The sequence below is a fragment of the Rhinoderma darwinii genome, chromosome 3, assembly GCF_050947455.1.
Source record: "Rhinoderma darwinii isolate aRhiDar2 chromosome 3, aRhiDar2.hap1, whole genome shotgun sequence".
In the NCBI taxonomy this organism is placed as follows: Eukaryota; Metazoa; Chordata; class Amphibia; order Anura; family Rhinodermatidae; genus Rhinoderma; species Rhinoderma darwinii.
The window spans coordinates 323520467-323542163 of record NC_134689.1 but is presented as its reverse complement, the minus strand read 5'-3'; the positions used below and the strand labels follow the sequence as shown (position 1 = coordinate 323542163).

At 45.0% G+C, this 21697-nt stretch overlaps 1 long non-coding RNA gene across 1 annotated transcript in view; it reads right to left on the bottom strand.

The window, feature by feature from the left end:
* LOC142748169 (uncharacterized) overlaps nucleotides 1-21697 on the bottom strand; it is a 56692-nt gene that overhangs the window by 10755 nt on the left and 24240 nt on the right. Inside the window, exon 2 of the long non-coding RNA XR_012882167.1 lies at nucleotides 6541-6777. This is a non-coding gene — a long non-coding RNA (uncharacterized LOC142748169). The remainder of the gene's footprint in view (nucleotides 1-6540; nucleotides 6778-21697) is intronic.

The window sequence follows — 21697 nt, the reverse complement described above, 5'->3', positions numbered from 1 at the left end:
GAACTATAGACTGTAACCTGCGACCTGTTGGCCAGCTGACATACCACCAAGGCGGTACGGCCCAGTGGGTCCACGAACCCAACGTGACACAGACATTCTCAATATACAGAAATAAATGAATAAATACAGATATATGTGTACTTGTGTTACGCACACTTTTTTTAACAAAAGGGTCGGAGCTGGCTTAGTTTACGAGGAATCCCAAAGAACTCTGCAAAAATACACAGATAAATATATACTTAGCCGCTCTGACGACCCAGAGAATCCATAAACTGAGTCCAATAGAACTGAAGGTGTCCTCGTTTTTTTTCTATAATCCACCTTGAGGAAAGGTAAAAAAACACAAAGGTACTGGTGCAGCAGTTGTCAATGATGGCTGGGCTTCGTAGTTCTACAGCGTCCGCGGCTTCTTCAGATGTTTTCCAATAGTCTTACTATAGAAGAGACGACAAATAGAGTAGCACTGTCAGTAACTTGTGGAAAAGCATAAGGTATTTATTTCTACTCACAAAGTTTAAAAAAAAAAAACAGCATGAGATTAAAAACGTGGCACACCAAGTCAGCCCGACCCTGGGTTTCGCCGTATCGGTTTCTTCCGGGGCATACAAGGCGTGTAACACACGTTTCTTATAAACCATTGAACAAACCTCCCTAAAAACTAATCAAGTTGTATGTGTAACATCTGTTGCACAAACATGACGTGTAGCCGCATCATATGTAGTATATAATAAATCGTAGAAAATGATTAAAAAAAATGTACATATTTAAAAATTGTGCATACAGACGGAACATAGCAATACTAGAAAAAAAAACAAAAAAACATTCCTACAGGCAGCAATTGTACATACATTACAAAAAAATACATTTTTTTTATAAAATTTGCATTCACACTAGGGATACACGATGCATCCTATCCAAGGCTGGAGGGGAGTCAAGAGTACCATGTAAAATTAAGGCCTAATTTGGCAATTTACAAAGTATTGGATCAAAATTGCAGGGCTCTGATGTGAAATAATAAAAAAAACTGCTGAGAAGTGACCCCATTTTGGAAACTGCACCCCTCAAGGCATTTATTAAGGGGTGTACTGAGCATTTTCACCCGACTGGCCTTTTCCATGAATGATTGCGCTGCGGAAGGTGCAAAGTAAAAATGTCAATTTTTCCCTAGATATGCTATTTCAGTGGCAAATATGTCGTGCCCAGCTTGTGCCACTGGAGACACACACCCCAAAAATTGTTAAAAGGATTCTCCCGGGTATGGCAATGCCATTTATGTAGAAGTAAACTGCTGTTTGGGCACGCTGTAGGGTTCAGAAGGGAGGGAGCGCCATTTGGCTTTTGGAGCATGGATTTTGCTTGGTAATAGTTTTGGTTGGAGTCTTACTGGTGTTTCCGTTTATAATGTGGGGGTACATGTAAGCCGGGCGGAGTATATAAGGGACATAGTCAGGTGGTATAATAATGGGGTAAAAAAAAATTATAATAATCCATAGATGTGTGTTACGCTGTGACACAATCCTTTCTGCACAGGCCGGTGTCGCACTAATAAATGGTCTTTACTTATTCCCCTTTTGGTCCACACTCGGCATCTTTGCAATTTGAGGAATTTTACTGAGAAGTGTTGTCCTGGTATAATACGGGCACACTCGCTTCCAGCAGATATGTTTGGGCTCTCCCCTTCCTGGTTCCCTATTTTTAGGGGCCTTGATAATTCGCCACGTGAAACAGAAGAAATGTTCCCCTCGGGTCGGCACAACTGCATATTTTTTCTTTCCTGACTTATTGGAGCCTTAACTAATTTTATTTTTTCATAGACGTAGTGGTATGAAGGCTGTTTTTTTTGCAGGACGAGCTGTAGTTATTATTGGTACCATTTTGGGGTACATGCGACTTTTTGATCACTTGTTATCCTTTTTTTTGGGAGGCAAGGTGACCAAAAAACAGCAATTCTGGCATATTTTTTTAGTTATTTTTATACAGCGTTCACCACGCGTTATAAGTTACATGTTAGCTTTATTCTGCGGGTCAGTCCGATTCCGGCAATACCTAATTTATAGCACTTTATGTTTTACAACTTTTTGCACAATAAAATAACTTATGTAAAGAGAATGGATTTTTTTCTGTCGCCGAGTTGTGAGAGATAGAACGGTTTTAATTTTTTCGTCGACGGAGCTGTATGAGGGCTTGATTTTAGCGAGACGAGTTATAGTTTTTATAGGTACCATTTTTGGGTACATGCGACTTTTTGATCACTTTTTATTTCAATTTTTGGAAGACAAAGTGACCAAAAAAATAGCAATTATGTCAGTATTTTTATTTTTTTACAGCGTTCACTGTGCGGAATAAATAAACATAATATTTTTATAGTTCAGGTCGTTACGGTCGCAGCGATACCAAATATGTATGACTTTATTATTTTTTTCAATAATAAAGGACTTGATCAGGGAAAAAGGGCGATTGTGTTTTCTTTTATTACTTGAAACTTTTATTGTATTTTTTAAAACGTATTTTTACTTTTTTTACACTTTTCTTTAGTCCCACTAAGGGACTTGAAGCTCCAACTGGGAAAAAGTAGAGCCAAGATCCAGCGCTGAGTGTAAGTAAAAAGGAACTCCTGTTCCAATTTTATTGATATAACAAAAATAAAATAAACTATATAGAAATAGTTGTATAATTTAGCAGAGTACAAAGATGAGAGATGGGTGAAGGATCAGAATGAACCCCGTTGAGTAGTGCGCTGGATCTTGGCTCTACTTTTTCCCTGTTGTTCGACCGCTGGCCGTGCGGGAATCCGGGTGCTGTCTGTTCTCGGACACAACTCATGGTGAGCTGGAGGATTACCTCCCCCCCTCTTCCCTACTTGTATATTTTTGAAGCTCCAACTGTTTGTTTGATGTTCTAATACATTGCACTACCTATGTAGTGCAATGTATGAGAACTGTCAGTTGTTCACCGACAGCAAGCCGATCAGGCTCCGCCTCCGGACGGGGCCTAATCGGCTTCCAAAATGGCAGATAGGAAGCCATTGCTAGGCCTCCTGTTGCCATAGTAGCAGTCGCCAGCCTTGCCATCGCATGGCAGGCTGCCGATTTAATAAAAACCACTTTGATGCAGCGATTGCATTGGATCGCTGCATTGAAGGGGTTAATGGCAGGAATCGGAGCTAGCTCCCCTTCCTGCCTTTACAGTGGGATGTCCGCTGTAACATATAGCGGACACACACTGCTGATGACGCCGGCTCAGCTTCTGAGCCGGCGCCATCTCGCCGATGGTACCGGAATCCTTTTGTACTGGAAGCCTTTTGGGCCCCGCCGACGACGGGGAATAGGAGCATTCTGTTTCTGGCAGACCGGGAGGTATTAGGCCTCCGATCGCCTTTGCAGCCACCGGCAACCCAGCGATCATGTTGCTTGGGTGCTGGTGGCTATAAACTCCTCACATGCTGCGATCTCTATTAAATGCAGCATGTGAGGGGTTAATCGGAGGCTAGCTCCGGTCCTGGCCGATACCTCAGTGTGCCAGCTGTAACATACTGCTGTCACCCGGCGGTGATGTCGCTGGCTCAGCTCCTGAGCCAGCTCCATCTCTTTTACGTAACTGTACGTGAAAATGCGGGAAGGGGTTAAATAAACTACTGTGATCATTCATTATGGAGCCTGAAAGACTTCCTTATGAATAATGTCTCAGCTGTACTCTCCGCTATGCGGCCTACTGAATATATACAGTCCATGATTCTGTAACAGAAGACATGACCCACTGGTAAGTAAACCACATTCCTCGCACTTGTTGACATCCTATATATTCCTATGTACCCCTGTACTTCAGGGCCCAGCTACCAGGAAAATGGATCTTCCTATATTATAATCCCAGCACTTGATCACGGATTACATTGCAAACACCAGTTTACTTCACTATATAATGAACGTTATCCTGACAGTAAAGTAAGCAGCACAAAGTTCTGTTTAACCCCTTCCCGATTTTACTTTTCATTTTTTCCTCCCCACCTTCCAAAGGCCATGACGTCTATTTTTCCGTCGATCTAGTCCTATGAGGGCTTGATTTTTGCGGGACGAGTTGTAGTTTTTCGTAGCACCATTTATTTTGCCATATAATGTACTAGGAAACGGTAAAAAAAATATTTGTGGGCTAGAAAATTAAAAAAACAGTGATTCCTCTATGGTTTTTTGCGAGCCGTTTTTACGGAATTCACTGTGCAATTAAAACAATATGTTAACTTTATTCTGTGGGTCAATGCGATTACGCAAATACCAAATATATATAGTTTTTTCTATATTTTACAAGTAAAAACCTAAGTGTAAAAAAGACAATTTATTTTGTTTCGCCAAATTCCAAGAGCCATAACTTTTTTTCCGTCGATTAAGCGGTATGAGGGCTTATTTTTTTGCCGGATAAGCTGTCGTTTTTAATAGTACCATTTTGCCGTAAATGCGACGGTTTGATCACTTTTCATTTCATTTTTTTGTGGGAGATTAGGTGACTGGCGTTTACAAATTTTTTTTCTTTACTGTGCGGGATAAGTAATGATATATTGCAATAGTTCAGACTTATGGACGCGGCGATACCAATTATGTTAATTTTTTTACTATGCTCTGGTGGGGAAATGGGAAAAGGGGGGTTTTTTGAACTTTTATTTAAAAAAAAAACAAACTCATTTTTACTTTTTTTTATTAGTCCCCCTAGGGGACTTCAACCAGCGATCGTTAGATCGCTTGCACGCTATACTGCAATACTAATGTACCTTAATAGGCGCACAAAGATGGCGGACCTGGGGGCCTTCATTAGGCCCCCAGGCAGCCATAGCAACCATCGCCCCCCTGGCGTTTGCTTTGCGAGGAGGCGCGACGAGCTGCTAGAGGGGGTCGCCCCCATCTTTCTAACGATTTAAATGCTGCGGTCGCTATTGACCGCAGCATTTAACGAGTGTGATGCCGCTCGTTACTCTGAAGTGTCGGCTGTATCAAACAGCCGACACCCGCATCGTATGGAGCAAGTTCACTCCGTGAGCCCGTTCAATACTTCCCATACCCGACTTTGGCGTATGGAAACGTCAAATGTCGGAAAGCGGTTAAAGATCAGATATCAGCGTAAAACAAATGCAGCTATAGGTCAAATACTGGTTTGCTGCAATGCAAAAAGCTAAAGGGGTTGTCCGAGATACCATCATATTTTCAAAAAGTGTTTCATACATTTCACCTTATACAGACAACATAAATAACGGCGTATATATAAAAAAAAAAATCCACTTATCACATATCTTCTTTGAATTTAGCGCCGTTTGTTTACATGCACTCCAGGTCCGCTTTGTTGAGGTTTCCTTCTGATAATACTTATTTTCCCTGCATGCATTGCAGGCTGTAATGAGCGTGCATGTAGAGCCTACCAAGAGTTCATGTGTGCGGTCCTTGCTCGCCCCCGCTGACATCCTTCCCTGTACTTGTGTTTCCTTGCTGACATTCTTCCAGGATGAAAAGCAAATGTTATCCCCCCATTATGTTTACACACATTTTACATTTCTTTCCCTTTTCAAGTTTATAAACCTCTTCCAGTCTACCCTAACCCTCGTCAACCCTCTTCTATCTCCTGTCTCTCTCCACTTACGTCCCCTCCGCTATGTGTAGGCTTTGTCAGTGTATGTAGTTTTAAAACAAATAAATGTGCCGGTGCAGAAATTATACCTAGACCGGGATAGTCATACGCAGGTGCCGTCCAAAATCACTGTGAACACGCACAGGCGCGCTCACAATGAACAACTACATAGGCTGGACGGGCACTAAAGAACAAGCACCCACAGAAACGACACGTCATCAGTGACGTGTCGTCTACCATCCGAGGTCTCTCTGGTCCGAGACCATGTGATAGGTATACGCCACGACAGTGGAGGAGGCTGAAAACGTGACGCCTGAGTTCATGTGATGAGCAGGAAAAAGATGCCGCCACAGTGCCCTCTGCAGATGCTGCCACACCCCCCCCCCCCCCCCCACCAGTAGATAGCTCCATTGGGGCTCCCTCTAGGAGTGGAATCCCCAGCCAGAGCGTTGCTGACGCTTTGGCCAGGGATTTCTCTGCTGGAGGAGCTCCGGACGTCACTGTCCATGTGATGCCTGGGGCAACCCCAGAGCCGGTGTCCCAGAGCAGAGCACTAGTATAGGCTCTGCTTTGGAACTCTGGGGAATCCACTGACATCAGTGTCCATATATGGACAGATATGTCAGGGGCTTGCCCAGAGCTGAAGTTCTGCAGCAGAGCCGCTTCTAGCACTCCGCCTGGGATTCCAGCTCTGATCCTGACATCACTATTCACATATGGACAGAGATGTCCCAGGCAGCGCGCTAGTAGCGCTCCTACTGGGACTCCAGCTGTGCTCCTGACATCACAGTCCCAGGGTAGAGCCTATACTAGCGGTTCCGTGTTCCGCGGGCCGGAAATGACAGCCTCACGGGCGGCGTGCTTGAGACCCCTGATCTATGAGGTGGATGCGCTCGTTAAAAGAATACATCTTAAGAGCAAACTGTCACAAACCTGTGTCGCCAAACAATATGGAGTCTAGTTCTCGATGCTTCTGCAAGGTTTTCTCCTTTTCCTTTTTCAGTCTCTTATCCTATTCTCTCTGCCGCTCCTCCTCTTGCTCTCCCTCCAGTATGACCCTCAGGGTCTTCTCTTCTGCGTCATATAATGCACTACGCTTGTGCACCATTGATCGAAGCCTTATTATGTGATTTGTGAATGTTTCATCAGCAGTCGGTGGTGGACAGACGCCTGAAAACAAAACAGGTTAATGATTGGTTGTAATAAAAGATTCTCACTGGCAAACACAGCACTTGATCTAAGAGTTACCAGAATGCAAACATCACATTGAATATTTAACCCCTTCCCACTGCTTGCATTCTGGGCCCTAATGACCAAGCCATTTTTTACATTTTTCCATTGTCACATTCGCAGAGCTATAACTTTTTTATTTTTGCGTCGACACAGCTGTATAAGATCTTGTTTTTTCCGGGACAAGTTGTACTTTTTAATAGCACCATTTTGGGGTACATATAATTTATTCATTAACTTTTATTAACTTTTTTGGGGGGTGGATAGAAGAAAACCTGAAATTTCACCACTCTTTTTTGCGCCCTAAATCTATGTAGTTTACCGTGTGGTATAAACAACACCACAACTTTATTCAGCGGGTTTTACAATTGCAAAGATATCAAATTTGTATAGATTTTGTATGTTTTACTACTTACACAGTAAAAACACTTCTTTTTCAAAATTATTTGTTCTTGCGTCTCCATATCTGAAGAGCCATAACGGTTTTATTGTTCCGCCGATGCAGTTGTGTGAGGGCTTTTTTGTTGTGGGACAACTTGTAGTTTTTATTGCTACCATTTTGGAGTAGATGCGACTTTTTGATCACTTTTTATCACATTTTTTTTTAAGCAGGATTAACAGAAAACAGCAATTTTTCCATTGTTTTTTATTTTATTTTTTTACGCCGTTCACCGTGCGGGTTAAATAATGTAACAGCTTTATAGTTGGGGGTCGTTACGGACGCGGCGATAACAAATATGTGTAACTTTTTTGCTTCATTGTGTTTTTTTTAATAGTAAAGCATTTTGTAAGGGGAAAAAGTGGGTTTTTCATTTTTTATTAACTTTATTCAACTTATTTTACTTTTATACTAGTCCCACTAGGGGACTTCACTATGCAATCCTCCGATTGCTATTATAATACACTGCAATACTTTGTATTGCAGTGTATTACTGCCTGTCCGTTTAAAACGGACAGGCATCTGCTAGGACATGCCTCCGGCATGACCTAGCAGGCATTTACTACGGGCAGACCTGGGGGCCTTTATTAGGCCCCCAGCTGCCATCGGAGGCACAGACACTCGGCGATCTTATCGCCGGGTGTCAGTGGGAGAGAGAGGGAGCTCCCTCCCCCTCTCCAAAACTACTCAGATGCGGTGCACGCTATTCAGCACCGCATCTGAAGGGTTAAACGGGTGAGATCGATACTAATATCGATCTTACCCGGTCGAGCAGGGACGCCCCCATCCCTCAGCTACCTCTGGCAGCTGAGAGCAGGGAGATTTGATGGCTCCCTGCTCTGTTTACTTTATTCTAATGCAGCGGTGTGGAATGGCGGCGCTGTAGAATAAAGCCCACTAATGACCGCCGTGAAAAGGCTTATCGGCGGTCATTAAGGGGTTAAAAGGTATTTCCATCAGCTTCACTTGCCCCAATAAATTACAATAGATTCCTATAATTCACAAAGAGGGAGTATCATTTGTAAGAATCACAAGACCTGGATCCCTGAGAAGTAATATAGTCAGATAAAATCCATTGTTACTATATCTTAATAAAGTAATACCTGGAAGAAGGTAAATAACTCATCTCCTACCTTTTCTTCCAGCAGCTTCTTTTCTCAGCTTCCGCAGTTTCTCCAAAGACTTTAAAACATCCAGCATTTTTTTCACATCATTTTGCTTCTTCCTCACCTCCCCAAGCACTGTCAGCGGTAGCTTTAATCAATTGTGGGAAGTTTGAAGGAACATTCTAGTGAACATGAGCGGTAGATTTTCCCGTCAATAAAAGGGAATGTTCACAAGCACTATTTACGGATGTAATTCAGGCGTTTTTTGCCGGAATTACGGCCGAAAATACTGCTTGAAAGCGTCGGCAAACATCTGCCCATTCATTTGAATGGGTCTTACGATGTACTGTGCCGACGGTCATTTTTTTTACGTGCCGGTGTCAAAAGACGGCGCGTAAAAAAGACGCCCGCGTCAAAGAAGTGCTCGTCACTTCTTGGGACGTAATTGGAGCCGTTTTCCATTGACTCCATAGAAACACAGCTCCAATTACGTCCGTAATGGACGCTGCGAAAAACGCCTGCACATGCCATTACGTCTGAAATTCAGGAGCGGTTTTCTCCTGAAAACAGCTCCGTAATTTCAGCCGTAACGGACGTGCACGTGTGAACATACTCTAATACATGCGCCACTTGTGGAGAGAGAAAAGGGACCATAGTAATGCGCAAAGGTGCATATTGACCACTCTCTTCTTCCATAGAATACATGCAATGTGAATGGGCATGTAAAGGGTAGCAATTTGAGGGATAGATACGTATTAGGGTATTGCGTAACATACAATTCCCTAATAGACAAACTTAGAAAACATTCAAAACAGTAAAATATCCTTAAACCGTTCCTGGTTTATGTGAATGAAAATAAAATTCTGTGGCTTCAGCTATGATAGAAAAAAAACCCTGTTTCCAGTAACGGTCCATTTACATGTTGCGGTTGAGGTTTGGTGAGAACTGCATAAAAAAATAAAAAAAAACCCTGATATATTTTTCTTTGCGGTTGATAAAAAAACGCAAGCACATCAAAAAATACATCAAACCACAGTAGAAAAGCATGCGTTTTTTTTCTCTCAACGCTGTTCAAACCGCGCCTCAATGTGTGAATTGAAACGGTTCGTACTCTTAGTTTGTTCACATCTGCGTTGGAGGTTCAGTTAGGGGTCTCCGTCGCACATCTGGCAGATTACCGGAAACAATAGTGCAGCATGCTGCGCTATTTCCTCCAGTAAAACCACGGACACCCAAACGGAACCCATTAAAGTAAATGGGTTCCGTCGGCCGTGGTGGTATCCGTGGTGCAACAGAACCGTCACGTCCAGTTTTCCCTTGTTCTGCTCCTCTGACACAGCAGAACAACAGAAACCCACAATGCAGGTGTGAACATAGCCTTAGGCCATGCTCACATCGGTGTCTGAGGCTCCGTTAGACGCCGGTCACAAATTCCATTGTTTCTGCACCAAATAGCGCAGCAAAAGCGACAGACACAATGACGGCACACCCACAGAACCTATTAAAAGTAATGGGTTCCACTGGGAGCCATGTGTGTCCGACATGCGACAGATCCAGCAATTCTGTTTTTCTGTTCCTATCAAGAAACAGACTAATGGAAAATCAAGCGCAGATGTAAACAGAGCCTTAGCAAGAGATTGACACTCACCCGTTTGTTCTCCTCTACCTTCTGGATACACTGCATTCTCCACAAGTCAATGCCGGCCTCCCTCTCCGCAGAACGCTCTGTTGCTGCCTTTTCTTCCTCCTCTTCTGCTAGTCTCCTGTGCTGCCAGCGAAGCCTTTTCCTGCGCACTCCATCCAGTTTCCTCTTTACACCCTGGATATATCCAGGCTTCTCCAGCTCCTTCATTCTTCTCTCTAGATCTACCCGTACATCAGCTGTTTTTTTATAATCACATGTCCATGGTTCTCCTTCCTTGTTGCTTTCAAGGCCTGGCACAAGGAATCTAGTTGTGACAACAATCGAAGGGCACCATGTATCAGCCCACGTGCGTCTGCTATCGAGTAGGCCTGAACTGCATCAGTCTTGGATGGAGGTTTCTTTCTTCGACATGATAAAAAGCTGGAAAGCCACTGCACAAAGACCTCTTTATCTGCAGGCCCACCTTTATCTTTATCAGATTTCCTATCTAAATGCATGAAGTGGTCCTCAATGTGAGTGGTGGGAGTAGGCTGGGAAAAAAATGGGCTACCATGATGCAGCAACAAGTTTGGGTCTCTTCGCCCATCTGGCACCTCATTATGAGGAAAAGCAGAATCAAGTTCAAAACGTCTACCACCAGACATTCTCGTAGGCATAATAGGATCCAGATCTGGTCTTCTATCTTGGTGTATGATAGACTGCTGCTGGCTGAGAAGATGGTGTGGATGATTTCCCAGTCTCTGGAGCCTGGAGACCTCCAAATCACCCTCCTCATGAGATCCGCTAAAAACAGGACCTACCGGCGAGTGAAGAGCGTATGAAGGATTGGAGAGACTTCCATGAAGAGGAGGTAAATGATAGTGGCCTTGTTGTGGGTCATTAATATAAGGAGTGTTTTGTGTATGTGCGGGCTGTAATTGTGGGGAGTATTGCTGGAGGCCTGGAGATGGTGCCCTGTAGCTAAACGTCTCAGGCACTGCTGGGGTGTTCAGATTATATATCCCGGCCTGGGAATCTCCACAAGACATACCACATTGGGCCCCTTCATCTTGGTATGTGTGTTGAAGATTACTTCTGTTGTGGGGGAGGTCATGATGGAAACCTGCAGGCTGGGGGCCACTAAGATGACCACTTGATCGGGAATCACATTGCTTTGCCATACCAGAGTACGGAGATATTGCTGGATTAGAACCTGTAGAACTGCTCGGACCACCGTGATGGAATAAGTCGGGCTGATAAGCGCCATGCTCACTCCTAGGCGGTGGCCTTTCGGAGTACATAGCGTCACTGGATATATGTTGGACCCCTTCACGGTGCTGTATACTAGACTGTCGTTCTCCTGACTGGTAGTATATATTTTTGTGGACCCCTTCACGGTGCTGTATACTAGACTGTCGCTCTCCTGACTGGTAGTATATATTTTCGTGGCTGTTTCGCTGCTGAGCCACGTCTTGACTTTCTCCTCTGTGGTCAGATACATTCTCTCGAGAACTTCCCTAATGAGACATAGCAGAGGTCTCAGCTCTATCACCAGGTCTCATTTGATGGGGTCTCCCTTGGAAGGCGGCCTCTGGAGTCTGAGCATGAAGCGACTGTGGAGTGGCATTATATTGTATCGCACCCTGTAGACGCTCGGGTGCCCTTTGCTGTGAAGTGTCTGGGAGGGAGCCATCATTCCGTATAATGGCTGGCTGCATAGGACCATGGTGAGGTATGCCAGGCCTCATACCTCCATGTGGGAATAATTTTGGCCGCAGAGGTCCATGCTTCAATATAACCCGGGGACCTCCGCGTTGTTGCGGCTCATGGCCGTGATACTCATGCTGTGTAAAATCTAAGTGGCTCTCTCTCTGCTCGGAGCCATCCTGTGGCAAAAAACCAGGCCGCCCGACTTCATGAGGCGACCTGCTCTCCCAGCGTCCTGTCCGCTCTGCTCCGCCGTCCGGATAGAATACACGGGGGAGCGCCCCTCTATGCTGAGGCACCTCATGACTGAACCTAGGGTGAATCGGCACCGGGTGGTTGGCAAAGCTAGGTCAATCCCGCGTCCCATTTTCCGCCGGCCGCTGCCTCTCTCCATGACAACAAGGAAGATAGCGAAACCAAGTACATCCAATACCTTAAGGGGATTTGCAATAGCGACACCTTCCGGATAGGAGGAAACATCACCAGCGGCTCGTGTTACTGCGAGCGAATAGCGATGCATTGTGTGACCAGTGTTGCATTCCCGGTGACTCTACTGTAATCTTAAAATGTGCTTTACCTGCTTCATACTGCATAATATTAACTCACTTTTATTCCTTATTTTAGTCAACGTGGGTGAAAGAACAGGTAGCATCAATACCAGGCCTGGTGCACATCCTGAACTAAGACCGATCTTACTTCTAGGGGAGAATATTTCAATACATTGATGCAGTGGCGGATTATCATATGAGCAGTTCCGGCGGCCGCCCGGGGCCCACGGCTCCCATGGCCGCCCGGATCCCATGGCCCCCCGAACCGCACATAATTTTAAAAAAGCTACATTGCAGCGCGCTAGCGCCGCTAATGGGGAGGAGGGGCGGGCTGAGAGTGAATAAGGCCGCACCGTCCACCCTGCTGCCTTTATGAGGGGGCGGCGGCGCAACTGAAACCAGCGGCCGCCATCCCGTCCTGCACTAATTGTACCTGCGTCTATAGAACGCAGGTACAATTACATGCATATTAACTGAATGGCCGGGTACGTTCCGTGCCCGACCATTCAGCACCTTACAATGACCCTGATTGCCAGGGCAGAATGAGATGTCCCACCAATCAGCGCCTTTCAACTTGTTGAAAGGCGCTGATGGGCGTGGGAAGTCATTCTGCCCTGCCAATCTGCGCCTTTTAACGACGCAAGCGGCGTTATGGCGTCGCTCAGCCCCAGCAGACCTGCTCAGAAGAGAGCAGGCCTGCATTGACACAGAACGGTGTGCGAACGGGATCACGGTGTGTATGTAAATTTTGTTTTTAACTAAAAAGTGTGGACGGCATTCTATACAGGAGGGGGGTCTGTATGTGGGGCACAATCTACAGGGCAGGCTTTATGTGGGACACAATTTACAGGGGAGTCTTTATGTGGGGCAAAATCTACAGGGGAGGCTTTATGTGGGACACAATCTACAGGGGGACTATATGTAGGGCACTATATACAAGGGTAGCTATATGTAGAGCGCTATCTTCAGGGGTTTATAAGTGGGGCACTATCTACAGGGGGCTCTATGGGGGCACTATCTACAGGGAGCACTATGTGTGTGTGGGTCACAGTGTATGGTGCTATTATAATCAGGGACACAGTGTATGGCGTTATAACTAGAGGTGCAGTGTATGGTAATATTATATATAGGGACATATTGTGCGGCACCATGATAACTTTATCTTTGTTTATAGATGCAGAAATGTTTGAAAAGTGAGAAGCCCAAGACATCTGAGCGGAAGAAATGGGTCGTGGCCAGGAGAAGTCATAGAGGTCTGGACCGGATGGAGAAGAAAAAAGAAGAACCAGAATCTGAAATGAAGTCACCGGTAAGTCACTTAATGAAAATTTTTATTCTACCTCTAATCAGTACTGTAGTGACTGTATGATCTGCAGCGAGATGATGGGTGGTATGATATTTTTTTGGGGGAAACAGCAACTCACAGCATATCCTTACCATTGTTTGGGCCATGCTGGGAGCTGTAGTTTTATCCATACAAACCTATACAGCAGGGGTTGCACTAAATTGAGCTATATTTGTGCTGGTGCTGTATTTATGTACTGAGCTTGGTTCTGGGGATGTATATATGTACTTGGCTCGGTTCTGGGGCTGTATTTATGTACTGAGATTGGTTCTGGGGCTGTATATTTGTACTGAGCTTGGTTCTGGTGTTGTATATATGTAGTGAGCTTTGTTCTAGTGCTGTATATATGTACTCAGCTTGGTTGTGGTACTGTATATATGTACTCAGCTTGGTTCTGGTATTGTATTTATGTGCTGAGCTTGGTTCTGGTACACTGTTTCCGTAAGTCCCATACAACTGAATGGTAGTTACGGAAACAGCGTAGCTCGCATTCTACGCTGCTTCCCTAACTGCCATTCACTACTATGAGTTACGGAAAGTTCATCGTCAGGAAGTGGCCGAGAGGCAGCGATAGCAGAAAGAGGTAGAACAGGGTTTAGGGGGCCCGGTTTTAGAGATAGATGTGAGTCCCACCTCTGGGAACTGCACCTATCTGACAGGATCCACAGTATATGTCATAAATTTCCCTCACGGGAAAACCCCTTTAAAGTTGAAATAAACTTCTAAAAAACGTCTGACATATCATAGTGACATGTCAGAAGTTTTGATTGGTGGGGGTCCGAGCACTGAGATGACAGGTGACCGCTGTGCCGCTTATTTTCTGATCTGCTTTTCTCGGAAAGCCGAGCAAGCGGTGTATGGACGTACACCACTCTGACAAATGCAGATCAGTAGCGAAGCGGCGCAGCATTCAATCATGCGCTTCTGCCGCCTCACTTTAGCGATCGGTGGGGTCTCAGTGCTCGAACCCCCCACCGATTAAAAGTTCTGACATATCACTATAACATGTTAAAAGTTTAGTTACACTTTAAAGAGAGGTGTTATAATAATTTTTTTATTATTATTATTATTTTTTTTATTTTTATAAAACAGTCTATCAGTGTGTTTGGTGCAGCTTTCTAAATACTTTTTTTATTAAAAATGATTTTTACTTTTTGAGATACAACTGCTTTATATCCTGAATACAGAGCAGCTGTATCTAATGCTAAAACATGTATCCGTCAGGTCAGTGGTACTGACGGGTACAGAGTCAGCGGCTTGGGGGGTTGAATTGCGTCTGAGGGGGAAGGAGGGGGCCCAAGATGTGTCAACAGCCCGGGGCCCATGGTACACTTAATCTGCCACTGCATTGATGTATGGAAGCACAGAGAGCCTACGGCGCTGCAGTATGTAGCCAGGAAAAGCACCTGGGCCCTGGTAAGGACAGATTCACACAGAGCAGAAACGCTGTGGACTTGTGCATGATAAATCTGCAGCGGATTACAGGGCCAGCCATGTTATATGACATTTAAACAAAGCTCATCTACATGCTGCAAAGTTTATCCACAGAAATTGACCTGCGGAGTGTATTTTAGAATCCTCAGCATGTCAATGTTCACCTCTTTTAAATGTAGAGGGGTGAAGTCCGCAGCATGCAGTGTGCCGGGAATTAGCTGTAAAATCTGAAGGTGGAACGCTCTTTAATTCATCAATTAATCTCATAGGCTAAAACTAATTGAAAAGCAGCCTCACACTTAGGGGAGATTCACACGAACGTTGCGTTTTTGCGCGCGCAAACAACGCAGCGTTTTGCGAGCGCAAAAACCATTTGACAGCTGCGTGTGTCATGCGTGTCTGATGCGCGGCTGCGTGATTTTCGCGCAGCCGGCATCATAGAGATGAGGCTTGTCAACGCCCGTCACTGTCCAAGGTGCTGAAAGAGCTAAATCTTTCAGCACCCTCGACAGTGAATGCCGAACACAACAGCGAAAAACCTGTAAAAAAAAAAGATAAAGTTCCTACTTACCGAGAACTTCCCGGCCGTTGCCTTGGTGACGCGTCCTTGGTGACGCGTCCTTGGTGACGCGCCTCTCTTGACATCGGGCCCCACCTCCCTGGATGACGCAGCAGTCCAAGTGACCGCTGCAGCCTGTGATTGGCTGCAGCCTGTGCTTGGCCTGTGATTGGCTGGAGCTGTCACTTGAACTGAAGTGTCATCCCGGGAGGTCGGACTGCAGGAAGGAGACAGGAGTAATCGGTAAGTTAGAACTTCGTTTTTTTTTTACAGGTTAATGTATTTTGGTTCGCAAGTCACTGTCCATGGTGCTGAAACAGTTTAACTCTTTCAGCACCATGGACAGTGACTATCTCCTGACGTCGCGTACCGATAATTTTTTTGCCGGGATCGGCCAAAACGAGTTTGGCCGAACCCGGTGAAGTTCGGTACGCTTGTCCGGCTTCGCTCATCGCAAAGACACTCCGTTTGGATGTTCGGAAACAGAAAAGCACGTGGTGCTTTTCGGTTTTCATTCATCCTTTTCACTGCTGTTGCGCGAATCACGCTCGTCCCACGGAAGTGCTTCCGTGTGGTGCGCGTGATTTTCACGCACCCATTGACTTCAATGGGTGCGTGATGCGCGAAATACGCAGAGTTTTTGAACCTGTCGCGCTTTTTGCGCAGCAGACAAACGCTGCGCAAAAAGCACGGACTGTCTGTACTGCCCCATAGACTTGTATTGTCCATGCGTGCCGCGTGAAAACCACGCGGCCCGCACGGACCGAATACACGCTCGTGTGAATCCCCCCTTAGGCTGGGTTCACACACCCTATTTACGGACGTAATTCTGGCGTTTTAGCCTCGAATTACGTCCTAAAATACGGCTTTAAAGCGTCGGCAAACATCTGCCCATTCATTTGAATGGGTTTTACGATGTTCTGTGCCGACGTTCATTTTTTTTACGCGCCACTGTCAAAATACGGTGCGTAAAAAAGATGCCCGTGTCAAAGAAGTTCCTGTCACTTCTTGAGACGTAAATGGAGCTGTTTTCCATTGACACAATGGAAAAACAGCTCCAATTACGTCCGTAATGGACGCAGCGAAAGACACCTGCACATGCCATTACGTCTGAAATTCCGGAGCTGTTTTCTCCTGAAAACAGCTCCGCAATTTCAGCCGTAATGGAGGCTGCCGTGTGAACATACCATCAGGGCTCATGCACACAGCCGCGTTTTTCGTCAGTGTGCTATCCGGATTTTTTTGCAAACCAACCCCTTCATTTCTATGGGCTATGTACACATCACGTTTTTTTACAGATCCATTGTTCAGTTTCGCAAATTATAGATCACGTCCTATCCTTGTCCATTTTTATAGACCTATGCCACCATTCAAGTTAATTGGTCCCCGAAACTAATAGGCAGCACATGGAAGATAGGAAAACAACTAGGAAATCCGAACACATGACTTTCCTAAGGCCTCATGCCCACTTCCATCACCGTTTTTCACGGATCCGTGTGTCCGTTATCTGATGAGTGGGGTTCCCGTGTGTACACTTCCGTGTTTCCGTTTCCGAGCACCTCGCATGGTAATCACTGTCCAGGGTGCTGAAAGATTTAAGTGCTGGATACAGAGAAGGGGCTGCACTGATCGGCAGTTACTCTTTTCCTGGACAGTGACTACCGCTGGACAGTGAGTACCATGAGCGGCGCTCACAATATAGAGTTCTAAAGTTTCCTACAAAACCCCTACTCAAAAAAAAAAAAAGTTCATACTTACCCAGAACACCCTGCTTCTTCCTCCAGTCTGGCCTCTTGGGATGACGTTTCATCCCATGTGACCGCTGCAGCCAATCACAGGCTGCAGCAGTCACATGGACTGCCGCGTCATCCAGGGAGGTCAGTCACCAAGACAAGGGCCGGGGTACGTATGAACTGCTTTTTCTTTCTATCGCTGCGGATGCTCTGCCCGAAAGGGCTGCCCCTTCTCTCTATCCATCACTGATAGAGAGAAGGGGCTGCCGATTAGTGCAGTGCAATGTCGCTTCTGTACTTCTGCACGACCGTTGCTAGGCAACGGCTCCGTCACACACGGATGGCACACGGATGCCTTACGTGTGCCTTCAGGTTTATTGACGGACCCATAGACTTGTATGGGCCTCACGGTCACGGAATCTCAGACCAAAGTAGGAGATGCTTTACTTTTGTCGGAACGGAACAACGGGACCGTCAAAAAAACTGAAGTGTGCATGGCTCTATTGAAATGAATGGGTCAGGGTGCTAGCTGTAAAAAAAACAGCTAGCACCCTGAAGGAAATAAAAGTAGTGGGCATGAGGCCTAAGGGTGTTGACCGCGTAATACGGATGACACCCAGAAACATTGTTGTAATATAAACATACGGAATGGTTGCGGAAGCATCTCGGAGACGTTATGGACCCAAATATGGACACTAGGATCTGTAGTTTGCGGCCCAATCAATGGCAATAGTCGTGTGCATAAAGCCTAAGGGATCATGAACATTTTCATGGAGCCTTTATTGCTCCTTTAGTAGGGAGCCATGCAACCTCTGTGTGTACGAAGATATTCTTCCCTAAAACCATTAAATAACCCCCCAGGTACATACAGTCTGATGTAGTGCACCACGAATAAACTCAGAGGCATACGAGAATAAAGCAGAGGGCTCGTGCCCTATTACACATCCACACAAAACAGATGCTTTGTTTACACTGGGTTGGGGCACTCCATCTGGGGTTCCAGCAAGCTTTCCAATACTTTTGGAGGAAAGCACAGCACAGTCTGCAGCGCCATTCTTGCCCTCAAAAATACCGGAGCCCAAGTTTTTCCTTTTGTAGTTTATCTTTACTAATGTAGGGGTTTATTAATCTTAAAGTGTAGCTAAACATTTGACAAACTTCTGACATGTCATAGTGACATTTTAGAAGTTTGGATTGGTGGGGGTCCGAGCACTGAGACCACCACCAACCGCTAGAACGAAGCATCTGAAGCGTTCGTGTGAGCGCTTAGCCGCTTCGTGTCTCTTCGGCTATTTCCGGAAATAAATGTATCGTGTACGGACTCAATAGAAAGGCTGAGCGCTCACACGAGCATTTCTAGAGATTGTCAGGGGTCTCCGTGCTCGGACCCCCACCAATCCAAACTTCTGACATGTCACTATGACATGTCAGAAGTTTGTCAAACGTTTAGCTACACTTTTATTTATTTCTCTGAGACAGGCGGGAATTAACTGGCAGAGTTTTCCAGAATTTATTCAGTTTAATGGGCTCTGCTTTACTGCCCTTCACTTCCTTAGGGGAGACTGGCCCCAGGGATTTTCTGTTACCAGCCTTACCGGGCATATTGAATAACCAGGCCGCTCGTCTATACTGCACAGATGGCTGCTATTGTCACTCTTCAATTACTGCGCCGTGCAATACATTCATGCACTTTTTCCCTCCCCCACCCCTTTATTTTTCCTTTCTCTTTTCACTTTCCCTCTTCCCCAAGAGGATATACAACAAGCGGAGGAGAGGTGGTTAGCGTTTACTACAGCACAGCTACCAACCGACCACAAGAGGAGCGCGCCTTCTGGCCAAGTGCCTGTAATAGTTCCGACATATACATGCAAATCTCCACTCCTTCTGTTCATCACAGCTCTTTAGACAGGAGATGTAGTAATCAAATGACCAGAGGACAACATCTACTATCCACCGCCACAATATACACTTGTTCATGGAGACCCCACACTGTTATTATTTTGTCAGGTATATAAATGAAAACATACCAACAATAAAATATACAATTGGAGCGCTCTAAGGGTATGTTCACACGGCCTATTTACGGACGTAATTCTGGCGTTTTTGCCCCGAATTACGTCCGAAAATAGCGCCTCAATAGCGCTGACAAACATCTGCCCATTGAAAGCAATGGGCAGACGTTTGTCTGTTCACACGAGGCGTCATTTACGCGCCGCTGTCAAAAGACGGCGCGTAAATAGACGCCCGCGTCAAAGAAGTGACCTGTCACTTCTTTGGCCGTAAATAGAGCCGTTATTCATTGACTCCAATGAATAGCAGCGCTAAATACGCCCGTAATTGACGTGGCGTTCAAGCGCCTGCACATGCCGATACGGCTGAAATTACGGGGATGTTTTCAGGCAGAAACATCCCCGTAATTTCAGCCGTTACGGACGCCCTCGTGTGAACATACCCTAACCCATCTGATGTTTGCGCAGGCATTGATTTCCTTCACTGGAGAGGCGCTTGTGTCCCTGCTGAGAACAATTTTCTTATTGCTTTCTCTTTTTCATTCCTTTTTATCCTGGCAGATTGCCTAGGTTGAAGGCAAATTGAGGGTGGGAGAAGGGGAACCAATTTACCACTTCTTTCCACACGTACGCTGATCTCCAAGTGCCAGCAAACAAATGTCAGCAAAGTATAATAGTGGTCAGTGGGGTCGTTCAGGGAACCCCCCCCCCCACCCCAACAGGCTCAACAGTATACAGCAGACAAGCAAAACACTAGTGGTCAGCTGTACACAGCAAGCGATCCTTACATTGGTGGTCAGTGCTGCAGCTCGGGGCTTCTCACAGTCATTTAGTCAAAGCACACGGCGCATACAGCGTTGCATATCCCGCCGACAGCTATGGAGTTCCCTTCGGGTCAGACGAGGGAGGGGAGCGCGGCACATGCGTCCTACCCCCAATCAAAAGAACTTTATTTTTCCGTCAACAAAGCCATATGAGGGCCTGTTTTTTGCAGGACGAGTTGTAGTTTTTCACGGCACCATTTATTGTAGCATTATAATGTATTGGGAGACTGGAAAAAAAACTCTTTATGAGGTGGAATAGGAAAAAAAACCAGCGATTCCTCAATCTTTTGAGGGGTTTCGTTTTTACGGCTTTGTTAACTTTATTCCACCTTTCCATATGATTAAAGCAATTCCAAATTTATATATGTTTTTTGATGTTTTCCTACTTTTACAAGGAAAGAAACGAATTAACCCCTTCTCTCTTTGGCCACTTTTGACGTTCCTGACAGAGCCTCATTTTTCAAATCTGACATGTTTCACTTTATGTGGTAATAACTCCGGAATGCTTTTACCTATCCAAGCGATTCTGAGATTGTTTTCTCGTGACACATTGGACTTTATGTTACTGGCAAAATTTGCCCGATACATTCAGTATTTAAGTGTGAAAAACACCAAAATTTAGCGAAAAATTGCAAAAATTAGCATTTTTCTCAATTTAAATGTATCTGCTTGTAAGACAGATGGTAATACCACACAAAAATGTTGCTAATTAACATCACCCATATATCTACTTTAGTTAAGCATCGTTTTTTGAACATCATTTTATTTTTCTAGGACGTTACAAGGTTTAGAACTTTAGCAGCAATTTCTCACATTTTCAAGAAAATTTAAAAATGCTACTTTTTCAGGGGCCAGTTCAGTTGTGAAGTGGCTTTGAGGTCCTTAGATATTAGAAACCCCCAATAAGTCACCCCATTTTAAAAACTGCACCCCTCAAAGTATTCAAAACAGCATTTAGAAAGTTTCTTAACCCTTTAGACATTGTGCAGGAATTAAGGCAAAGTAGAGGTGAAATTTACAAAGTTCATTATTTTTTTCCAGAAGTTCATTTTCAATCCATTTTTTTTGTACCACAGAAGGTTTTACCAGAAAAATGCAACTAAATATTAATTGCCCCGGTTCTGCAGTTTTAGGAAATATCCCACATGTGGCCCTAGTGTGCTACTGGACCGAAGCACCGGCCTCCGAAGCAAAAGTAGCACCTAGTGGATTTTTGGCCTCCTTTTTATTAGAATATATTTTAGGCACCATGTCAACTATGAAGAGGTCTTGTGGAACTAAAACAGTGGAAACCCCCCAAAAGTTACCCCATTTGGGAAACTACACCCCTCGAGGAATTTATTTAGGGGTGTAGCAAGCATTTTGACCCACCAGTTTTTTTTGCAAAAATTTTTGGAACTAGGCAATGAATATGAAAATCTACATTTTTTTCAAATAAAATGTAGGTTTAGCTTATTTTTTTTTCATTTCCACAAGGACTAAACTATAACCCTTGAGGAAATTATCTCCCGGGTATGGTAATGCCTTACTTG